Source organism: Manacus vitellinus, unplaced genomic scaffold (genome assembly GCF_001715985.3).
Source record: "Manacus vitellinus isolate BGI_N305 unplaced genomic scaffold, ASM171598v3 scaffold_51_pilon, whole genome shotgun sequence".
NCBI classification, from domain to species: Eukaryota; Metazoa; Chordata; class Aves; order Passeriformes; family Pipridae; genus Manacus; species Manacus vitellinus.
In genome coordinates this window covers 5,050,466-5,060,511 of record NW_021940620.1, presented here as the reverse complement: position 1 = coordinate 5,060,511, position 10,046 = coordinate 5,050,466, and the positions used below count along the sequence as shown (strand labels likewise).

The 10,046-nt window shown below is 44.7% G+C and overlaps 1 pseudogene; it reads right to left on the bottom strand.

The window, feature by feature from the left end:
* Window positions 1–7,079: 7,079 nt before the first annotated feature.
* Window positions 7,080–7,906, bottom strand: LOC103755153 (annotated as a pseudogene).
* Window positions 7,907–10,046: the final 2,140 nt, after the last annotated feature.

The window sequence follows — 10,046 nt, the reverse complement described above, 5'->3', positions numbered from 1 at the left end:
AGAAAAAAAAATTATATTAACAGCATGTAAATTATTTTAACTATGCTGTAATAGCACTTTGAGGATCAGGGGAAGCTGCTGCGTAGGGGTGTCTATTGTAAGCCTGAGGAGGGTTACAAAGGAGCCCCTGCTGTGACAGGGGAGAAAGGTACTCTCCCCACAGGACACTTTATGCATCATTACATCAGGAAATGAAAAGTAATGATGGAGATTACACAGGGATCTCCCTCTTCATTTCCCTGATAAAGTACAAGAGCCTCTTTGAAGGAGTTCAAAAGGCAGGCACACAGAACTGCAGCAGGTACCAGCCTTTACTTCTGAAGAGCTGACTTCAGAGCCTGCTTAAATAGATGAGAAACTAACAGATTATTGTTAGTTTTATCCAGCTCCAACTCCCTCATCTGCAAAGCCTTCCAAGGCTTCATCTCTGCTCCTATTCAATCAACACAATGTTGCTGTGTGAGTGCTATGGAGCTGTGCCATCATTTCAGAGAGCAATTTGACATCCTCTCCGTGTCAGCCCTCAAACAGCATCAGCTTCCAGGAGGTTTCATGACCCCATCCTCTGAAACAAAAGCCACGTGAGATTAAGTCAGCAAGGAGGAACACACTGCCAAGGGTTTTGGTGGGTCATGTTCACCGTGGAGGTGGAGGGCTTAAACCCCCATGGGACCTACTCTGGTGAGGGAGGTGTGCAGGTGGACCTGCTGTCACAAATAGTCACCAGGGACAGTTTCCATTGGTCCTTCCAAGTCAATTTAGGCCTCCCAGAGATTTGCTCAGACACTACAGCGAGGGGGTCTTGCTTTCCTCTGAGAGTAAAACCACGCTGGGGAACAGCCCTGTGGCTCTGCACCATCAGCTCCAGCTTTCAGGTCACTCTGCCCGGGGGGGCTTGGTGCTGACAGTAACTGCAGCAGCTGGAGGGCTGGAGACAGAGAAGGAGCGTCTGTCTGTCTGTCGAAGGGTAAAGGAGCCCCTTTCCCTCAGAGATGTTGGAATAAAGATGTTACTATTTTTAAAATGGCACCAGGGGAAAAGCAAAAATGAACTTCTTGTATTTCTGATGAATTCTGGTCTGTTTGGGAACTGTTTGCAAGAACAAACATCAGGAATCTCAGAAATGTTAACATTTTTAGTGTTTCTAGTTATATACACGGGTTTTGGAGGGGTGGGAGTTACAAAACAAAACTTGGGCTCTTAAATGTGGCTGACTTTATTGAGCAGGTAACTCACAGCATAGAATCAATAAGAAAAGGGACCAAAAGTGATACATTTAATTTGGGCAGCAAAGGGTCTCTTCTTGTTTTATCCAAAACAAAGCATTGTTAAACCAATAGTTAGTTATTCCACCAACCTCTCATTTAATCTTCTAGGAGCATAAAAATTTCAATTTCTCTGTGAGGCTGTTCTAGCCATACACAGCACTTGGGATTTCTGTGTTTATAAAACAGAGCCCATCTCTCTTTGAAATTGCTTTGGCTCCTGAGCTGCTATCCAAGCAATCTGTTCCACAGCAGTCAAACAAGCACGTCTTTTACAGCCAGTGAAATACATTTCTTTTTAAAAGGTTACAGAAAACATTTTCTAGACATTTATTCATTTTTTTCCTAAATAATAAAAGAGGAACAATGACTCATATTACCTCTCTATTCTGGTTATTTCAATAAAATTGTTAACAAGGCTTAGAGGTGACCTTCGTATTTTAAGCTGAAATTTGGTCTTTATGCAGTTTTCTACTAAACGAGTCATAAAAGTATTATATGTTAGGTACTGAAAATAATGAAAGCTATGAGAAGAGGCATAGTTAAAAAGCCTATCTGTAGAGACTTCACGAAGGAGAAGAGAAACCTAGTGATACATTTGTGTAAAATAATGAACAGTACAGAACAGGCTAGGCAAGCGTTCCCATTTCTTCTTTACTGCTGATAAAGGAAAGGGGAGAGCTTTTGAAACTGAAAATTCTAATTTCGTTCAGATTTGGAAATGGAAACTTAACCATTCAAAGCTCACAGGAAGAAATACCTCCAGCTTTACTGACAGTTGATCACAGAGCAGCATAGGATGTCAGCAAGTATCCAAAACCCACTAGAACTTCCAGTGGATAATGCACCCATCTAGAAAATTGTGTCAGGATAAAAAAAAAAAAAAGGAGCTAAATATCTTATGTTTAAAGAATAAACTCACCACTGTCTAGAGGAGTAGGAAAAGTTCCCCGAGGCCCTATATCACTGTAAGAGTCTATTAGAGAGGATTGAATACAGTGCTGGTGGCCATTAAACGTGAAGCCTTGGCAAAGTCTGACATTTTATAGGGTCCTGAATATATTTTCTTTAACTAAACATTTCTGTCCTACTCATTTCTTTCCCCAGGAACATCAGGAATAATGTGGCATTGTCCCTAGTTTAGCTGGACCTCTCCCCAGTGAGCCAGAAAAATGCCTCAAGAAACAGATTCTGAGTTTTCTCCCAGTGTCTGTAAGCTGTGTTCACTATTTGCTTGCACAAACCCCAGTGGAGCCCTGAGATGCTGCATGGTCTGTCTATGGCACACTCATGACATTTTTCTGAAACCACTGCTTCTCACTCCCTGTTTGAATGATGAAAAAACTGAAGTGAAGAGATTAAAAAGAATACCTGAAGATGGATATCTCACAAACCCAGTGGAGTCACTGTTCTACACAGATGAAATCTGATCCCATCTCTGTCAGCTTGGGGCTGGGGAGGGGGTAAGATTCCTCAGGAAGACTGAGCCTCACCATCTCCCAGCAGTGCTGGTCCTCACCCCTGCCTGATTAAAGCTTCCTCAGAAAGGCTGACAGAAGTTATGGAGGCACTTTTCACTCCAGCATGGACAAGCAGCAAAGAGCAGCACAGTGTCAGGAGTGAGAGCAAGAGCCAACAGCTTCTCTCCTGGTCCAGCACAGCTGGTCACCTTAATAAAATGGGTGGGAAACAGCAGAGTCTTCTCAAAGCTGAGGTGGGAATGCAAAATGAGCTCCCTCAGGACCTGGGATCCATGATAAATTCCATTAATTTCTGGTCCCAAAGCACTGAGACTGGTTTTTCAATCTTGTCTCCGACAAGATAATTAAATACATATTTTTTAGGAGATAGCCACCAGAACAAACCACTCCTTGCACTCACATCTTCCCCTGGAGATACAATGAGCAACAGGAGAAATGTGAATCACTCAGTGCTACATTGGAAAGAGCTCAGATACCACTATAGCTGTCCTGGGATATATAGAATACACGAGTCCCTCCAGAGTTTTGTTCATTCTCCTGCTCTGCAGTGTATGTGAAAACTAAGGAGGCTCAGGTGTGCTGTCCCATGTCATGCCTGAGTATGTCTGGGATGCTGACAGCATTGCATCACTGCTGGACTGCTGAAATCCTCCAGCTTCCCTTGCAGTGGGAGCTGCTGGCTTACACCACACTGCTGCTCTGGGATAAGTGTGAAATGCCACCCCAGCAAGGAGGCACTTTACCTGAAAACAAAATCCAGCTCCACTTGTCAAGTATAAAAGGTGCAATCCTGGTCTCGGATGTTAATCTCGTTTCAAACAGAGCAACTGAGTGGAGAATTAAGTACCCCGACAGTTCCTGTTTTTCAGTGACATTCAGAACAACTGCATCTCCTTGTGTTTTGAGCAGCATAATGCCATTACTGAGCACAATGCTGCTAATCTCGTCTCTGCTCTTTCCTCTGAAGGGGAAAACATCAAAGCTTTAACATTTGCACCTCCTACCTGGTATCTATCTACTGTTTCTCTACTCTTCCGCCCTGTTCCCTAGTCCATTTTGAGCTGAAATCCTTGCCTTATCACATTCAGCAGTTGTCTCTTGACTGCAAGAATTAAAAGGACTTGGAGCTGTGTCTCAGTTTGTACAACAGCATTTCTAAATGTCTGCATGTCTCTGGCAAGCAGAACTCGGTGCCAGGGTCTCTTTTCATACAATACCTCAGAGTGACTTGGCATATTCATCACTCTGGAGGGTCCCTGAAACAGACCTGTAGCAGCACAGTTTGCATGCACAGTCAAGCTGCCTCCAGCCTTCAGAGCTCCACTGTCTTAGAGAGGTTTTGTGGAATGTAAAGTAGGATGACAACCAGAAATGAAGTCACATCCCTATGCTTCCTTCTAACAAGTGCTGACTTGTTTCTACAGTCCCCTCTGATAATATACTGCTGGAAAGTCCCAGCCCAATTTGTTTCCTTGCACATGGTAGGGCTGCACCTGTTTGTTAATGCCAAAAGTATCTAACTTCTATTTATTAGCACAATGACCCAAAATAGCATTGTGCTAACCATGAAACCCAAGAAGTCCTGGATGTTACAAGGGCACTACAGACACCCAAGAGCCAGTTTATTAACCCAGCAGGTTGAGCTATCCCAATGCCTGCAGTACAGCAGACATAAGGATTTTAAAATCAAAATAGACTGATGAAAGAGTGCACACCCTTGCAACTCTGGATTGAAAACATCAAATTATTCATTTATTTCTCCTAAAACCGTGCAGGATACCAGAAATATCAGAACACATGGGGGCATGACCAGACCTTGTGAGAACACTGTAACAAAGGGGAAATATGTGCTAAGAAACAGAGAGCAGCTGCTCATTCATGTGTGGAATGGCCCCATAAGGATCCAAGGGGAATCCGTGACTTGAAATAGAACTTGAAGAGACAAAACAGTAACGAGTGCACTGGTGGGAACAAGGAGATTCTGCCCCAGCCCTTCCATTTGACGGGACACCCGTGTGGCTGATGGCATGAGAGTTACTGCTTGTTAATGATAAGTCTCAACAAGAGCTCAGACTTGTGATTTGTCTTTAATAGTGAAGAAGTGGGTTAAAAATTCGGGGGGGGGGACACACGAGCATAGGGGCATCTAAGGAAAAGGGGACATCTTTTGGGCTGTCCTGTGGTGAAAGGTAACTTTAAGATACAGTTTCCTAGAAAACCAATTACCCTCTTGCCCCCTGGCTCCAAAATCCACAAAGTGCCAGTGGGGGTAGAAAGCCCCACTGAGCTTTTAAACCACTTGATGAATCTCAACAAAATTCATCAGAGGGGTCAAGGTCTCCATGATGTTGTGTTTGAAAAGTTTTGTGCAAGAACCCAGCAGGTAGAGAGTTGTGTGAGCTGCCAAATTGTTAGACACCAGAGAGACAGGCAGCAGGCATAAGGCCATGAGGAAAACTGGCTTTCCTCATCCTGTGGCCCACTGAACTACTTGCAAATATATTTGCTATGGGTTGCAGATCACCTTCCAAAAGGAGCAGTTCAAACACTTCCCAGGAAAAACTCGAATCTCTGAGGAACATGAGCCGCTTTGAGACCCTTGAATACAGGAGTCACAAGTGTGTGGAGGAAGAATTTTGTTTAAAAAAAGAAAAATAAATGTCTCCACTAATATTTGTGGATCACAAATTACTGAAGACATGACCTGATCATAAAAGCCATGACAAAAGGTTGCTTTCTAGCTTCTTAATCTGGCTGTGATGGCTCTTCTGCCTAGGAGGTCACCTCTGCTCTGCTCCTAAATTTACTTTTCTACCTTGCTGCTTGCCAGGTATGTGCACAACGATGTAAATTTGCCCTGCACCCAGAGTGCACCGTCCTCCTCTCCAGGCTGTTCACAGATGCTGCAGCCCAGAGCTTGTCCTCTTCCAAAGTGGTTTCAGCAGAGGAAGCTCCTTCCTTGCACATCTTAGCGATCATCAGGGAGGGAAGCACAAGACAACAATAAAAACTAGCTAAATACTGCTTATTTTTAATTAGCTTCCTTGGAACAGAAAACAACCATGTTGATATTTCTTTAGAATCATTCTTGTCCAAACAACTCAGAAATGCAGTGGAGCAAAGCCTGTGGTCGTTCTGCAGTCAATACTCATACTCCACATTGAAAGCAGTAGATGCAGCCAGAGAATTACAGGCACTGTCACCATTAAAAACCCTCCCACACCTGGATTCAGAAATCATTACTTAAATTTTGAGAGTCTGGAATAAATATTTATCCGTGAGAATTCAAAATTTGCTTTTCACTGAGTATTTAGCAGCACTTTCCAAGTAAAGTCTGCCTCCTCAATACACAACTGATGACAACACAATTACTGTAACATGTGTTCAATGACAATGCTTTTTGCTGCAGCAGCACTGTTCAGCTGGCACAGAGGACATGTTTTACAAGCCTCTGGGTGCTGCACTTGTTCTGTGTCACAGAAGAGGAAAGCAAGGCTCAGCAGTTTAAGATCAACTCAACCAGGATTTGACAAAGCTGGAACAAAGAACTAGCTAAAAAGAGCTATACTTTCTATCCACAAGGAAATATGGTATAAGTGCTGTTCTTCAAGGCAAAGTGGAAGAAGTAGCAATTAAAGTTTTCCTGAGGGACAGTGAGAAGTGAGCACTGCCCCTGTGTTGCTGGTCTGCTGGCAGAGCTGTTTGCTCAGGCACCTCAGTGGGGCTGTGGACCGAGACCTCTGGAGACCAACGGTGCCACTGGATCCAAGAGCAGAGGTCCAGCCACAGCCTGAAGGTTTCTTGGGCTTGTTTGTAAATGAAAAGGGGTAAGCAAGTGACTGTTGCACTCACAACAGGGATGAGGAGGGCAGAAAGGTGCTGGGCAGCAAAAGAAATAGTCCTGAGGTTGACTCAGAGACAATTTGCGAGGCACCAGATTCCTGGGGAAAGGCAAGTTTGGACATGATGATTGTGGCCTCCTGTCACTTGTGTCCCTCTGTCCTGGAGAACAGAATGACAGGCATGGTCATACTGTGGTCATACCCAGAGCTGCACACACGAGGCAACACCCACAAGGTGAAAACCCCCATGTGACTGATGCAACTTTTACCTCATAACTGTTTTCACCTGTGAGGGCTTGAACAATGCTGCAAAGTGCTGCTGCTTTTACCCATGCAGCAACAGCCCTGGATGAGTCAGAACATGGAAATAGCTCCACTGACAGTGAAACAAAGACCCTGGTCTCCTGCCATAGTGTAGAGTCAGTCACTGTGTTTGGAAAAGAGCAGTTCCAATTATGCATTTCAGTATACAGAGTGATTGCTCAGAGAACCTAACATTTCTGCAGAGCCTTGTTACCTCCTTCAGCCCTTTTGTTCCCTGCAAAACTTCCTTCCAAAGACACTTCCTTTCCTTTCCCTTGTTCAAAGTACTTGCAGGGCTTTTTCCCCACTCTCTGCTTAAATGTGTTAGTCTGCTCGTTTTATTTCTCCTCCTCTTCTACCCAGTACACACTGGGAATTACAAAGCTGGATATAATTTGAATGACAAACATGGCACTCTGGGCAGGACTTGATGATGGGTTTCCTGAACTGCTTGGCACATCTCCATTACCAAATGCAGGGCAAGGAGCACATGTCCCAAACCTCCTCTCCGAGGCTGATGGTTTCTCTTACACAACTTCCATGCAGATGCTGCACACCTTGTCCTGACTGGCCTGGAAGGTGAAGGCCTTCTTCATGTCATGCTCAAGTGCACATCATCTCATGAGCCTTCCTCTGTTCTTGGCTGAAAGACTGAAGCACTTGCAGCCCATATATCTCACACATGTCCCTGTGGAGGTCCAGGCAGTGCTCTCCAAAGAGCCACGCTCCTGCATACGGACACGGCTGCTCCCCATCACCATAGGAACTTCCAGCCACTGGATCTTCCAGTCCGCTCCAAATGGCTCCCAAGTAGGAATGGGGCTTCACTTCCAGGTTGTTATTTTGGTCACTGCAGCACATCACATCACTGGGGGCATCAGGCTTCTGCTTCTCTTCATTTCAAGCCACACGAGTTTCTGTACCTGAGCACCAGCATCCTCTTCTTTGGCAGTGGGGCCGCTCCTGGGGGGCTGCCAAGGGCTGTGGGGGCTGCAGAGGGAGGTGGGGATATCATGGGGAGATTAACTGATGTCCTTTTAATGACATAGTTAGAAAAACCAGGATTCCAAAGAAACTATTGGGCATTAACAACCCAAATCTCACTGATTTTACATGAAGCCAATTGGAATTTCACACAACAGACTGCAGTGCCAGGCAGACCTTACAAAGACTGATGAACCCTGAGCTTTAATAAGACATCTTTGCCTCTGTAGCAATCTCGTGTTATTGCACTCCTTGAAGCAACAGACAGTTTCAATCAGTTCTTGCCATGCTAGTTTTGCTATCTTAGTTCTACTTAATTGGTTACTGCAGGGTTGTCTCGGACAGTTCAGATCTGCGCTTTGAAACCACTAGATTCTTATATCCAACCAAGGAAAGAGAAATGGGATTTCACACAGCAAAGTTGTCAGTAACAAAACTGGAGCAAAAATGCTGAACCACTGCATAAATGCATTAGCTGGGGTCCACTGACACAACCATCTCCTGAGTTCAGCCTTGGAGACTGGCTCCCAGCAACTGAAGCCCTAAGTTATTATTTTAATAGTCATGTCTGAATTCTTGTCTGAAGTCAACTGCCACTGCACAAGGCAAGTCAGACTTTACTGTGGCCTCATCATGTGGGTTTGTTGTCCCTGTGAGTACACCCACCAAGCCCCCAGGTTTGACTGCCCCCTCCCCAGTTTTCACATGCAGATCTCTTGCTGATTCCTCTTTTGAAGGAATTTTCGTTTCTGGTGCTCAGATCTTGGCTGACAGGAGTGCAGCCATGCTGTGTGCTGATTGCAGCTGGCAGGTGGATTAGAGGCCATTCAGATGGCTGTGAAATGCCTCTGCGAGACAGAAATGGCAGAACAATGGATTATTTCACCATGAAGAGCCCAGAAACTGATGCAGACAGTCACGTTGAGGAGACAAGCTGAGGAGCATGCAGACATAAAGCAGTTTTTGCTTCCATAAGCCACAAGAAATCTTCCCAGCTCAAAGTTTTGGTTATCTGCTGCCAGTTCTCTTCCTCCTCACCTAAGCCGGTTCATTTCTCCGAGGTACAGGATGTTCTCACAGTTTTCCAAAATATGTGGGAGCTACAGTTGCCAAGTAACAAAACCTCATCACTCTTTTCCTGAAATGCATAATTCCTCATTTTTCTGCTTCATGGAATGGACAGATGAAGCTGTGATTTAGGACACTTTTCCGGGATCAGGATCATTTAGATTCCTGTCTTGCCCCTGGATAAATCTATTGGATACAGAGTTCAAGGTGAGGAAGGGATCTGACTGCCCTTTTGTCTCCTGTCTTCAAAAACAAAACTGGGGATGCATTTCATGATTCACTGAACTGACTCAGTGACCAGTGTAATGAGATTTCATTAGGAATGCAGCGATGCTGCAGCCAGGGAGAGGCAGCCTGACATTTTTTCAAGAGGTGTCCTTCCCCCTCATGGTTGATCTCAAGCAAGGCCAGAACAAAACTGATAGATCCCACTCCTTCACAGGAATTATGAGCAAAATTCAGCTCACTGTGCTATATGTGGAACTAAAGGAGGTCCACAGAAGGACAAACAAGATGATGAGGGATGACAAAGCTGCCTTTGGAGATGTGACTTGAACCAGGAGAGGAGAAAGCTGGCAAAGGAGGACAGCATCAAGATTTACAATGTGAAGAAGGCCCTTGGTAAGCTCTGGTTCAGCTGCTGTTCAGGAAGTCCCGTAGTACTGGAAGCAGTGGGCATTTGCTGAATCTAATAGGGGTTTGGTTTTAACAGTTAAAAGAAAGTGCTTTTTTACACTGTAGGGAGTGAACTTCTAGAACTGGCTGCCACAGGAAGCAGACGGAATTGTCAAAGTCAGGGAACAATTAGACAAAATCACAAGCAAAAAGTCTAGAGAGGGACACTAAATGTCCCGGGCAAGCATGTCCCCTCTGACATCTCTAATACCACAGTCGTGGCTGCTGTGAGAAGTATGAGGGGAATGGACCACTAAAGTGACCAAGCAAGTGTGCTTTCCCTAAATAGCATTTTTTATTGCCTGGATCTACGACAGAATACTGGACATGATAGATCCAGGTTTGATGTTATTTCTTACTTGTCTCTAGTTTGATAGAGGATCTGTTCTTCCTGCACCATGGCAGAGTTCATTCCCCTTTCGATGTGA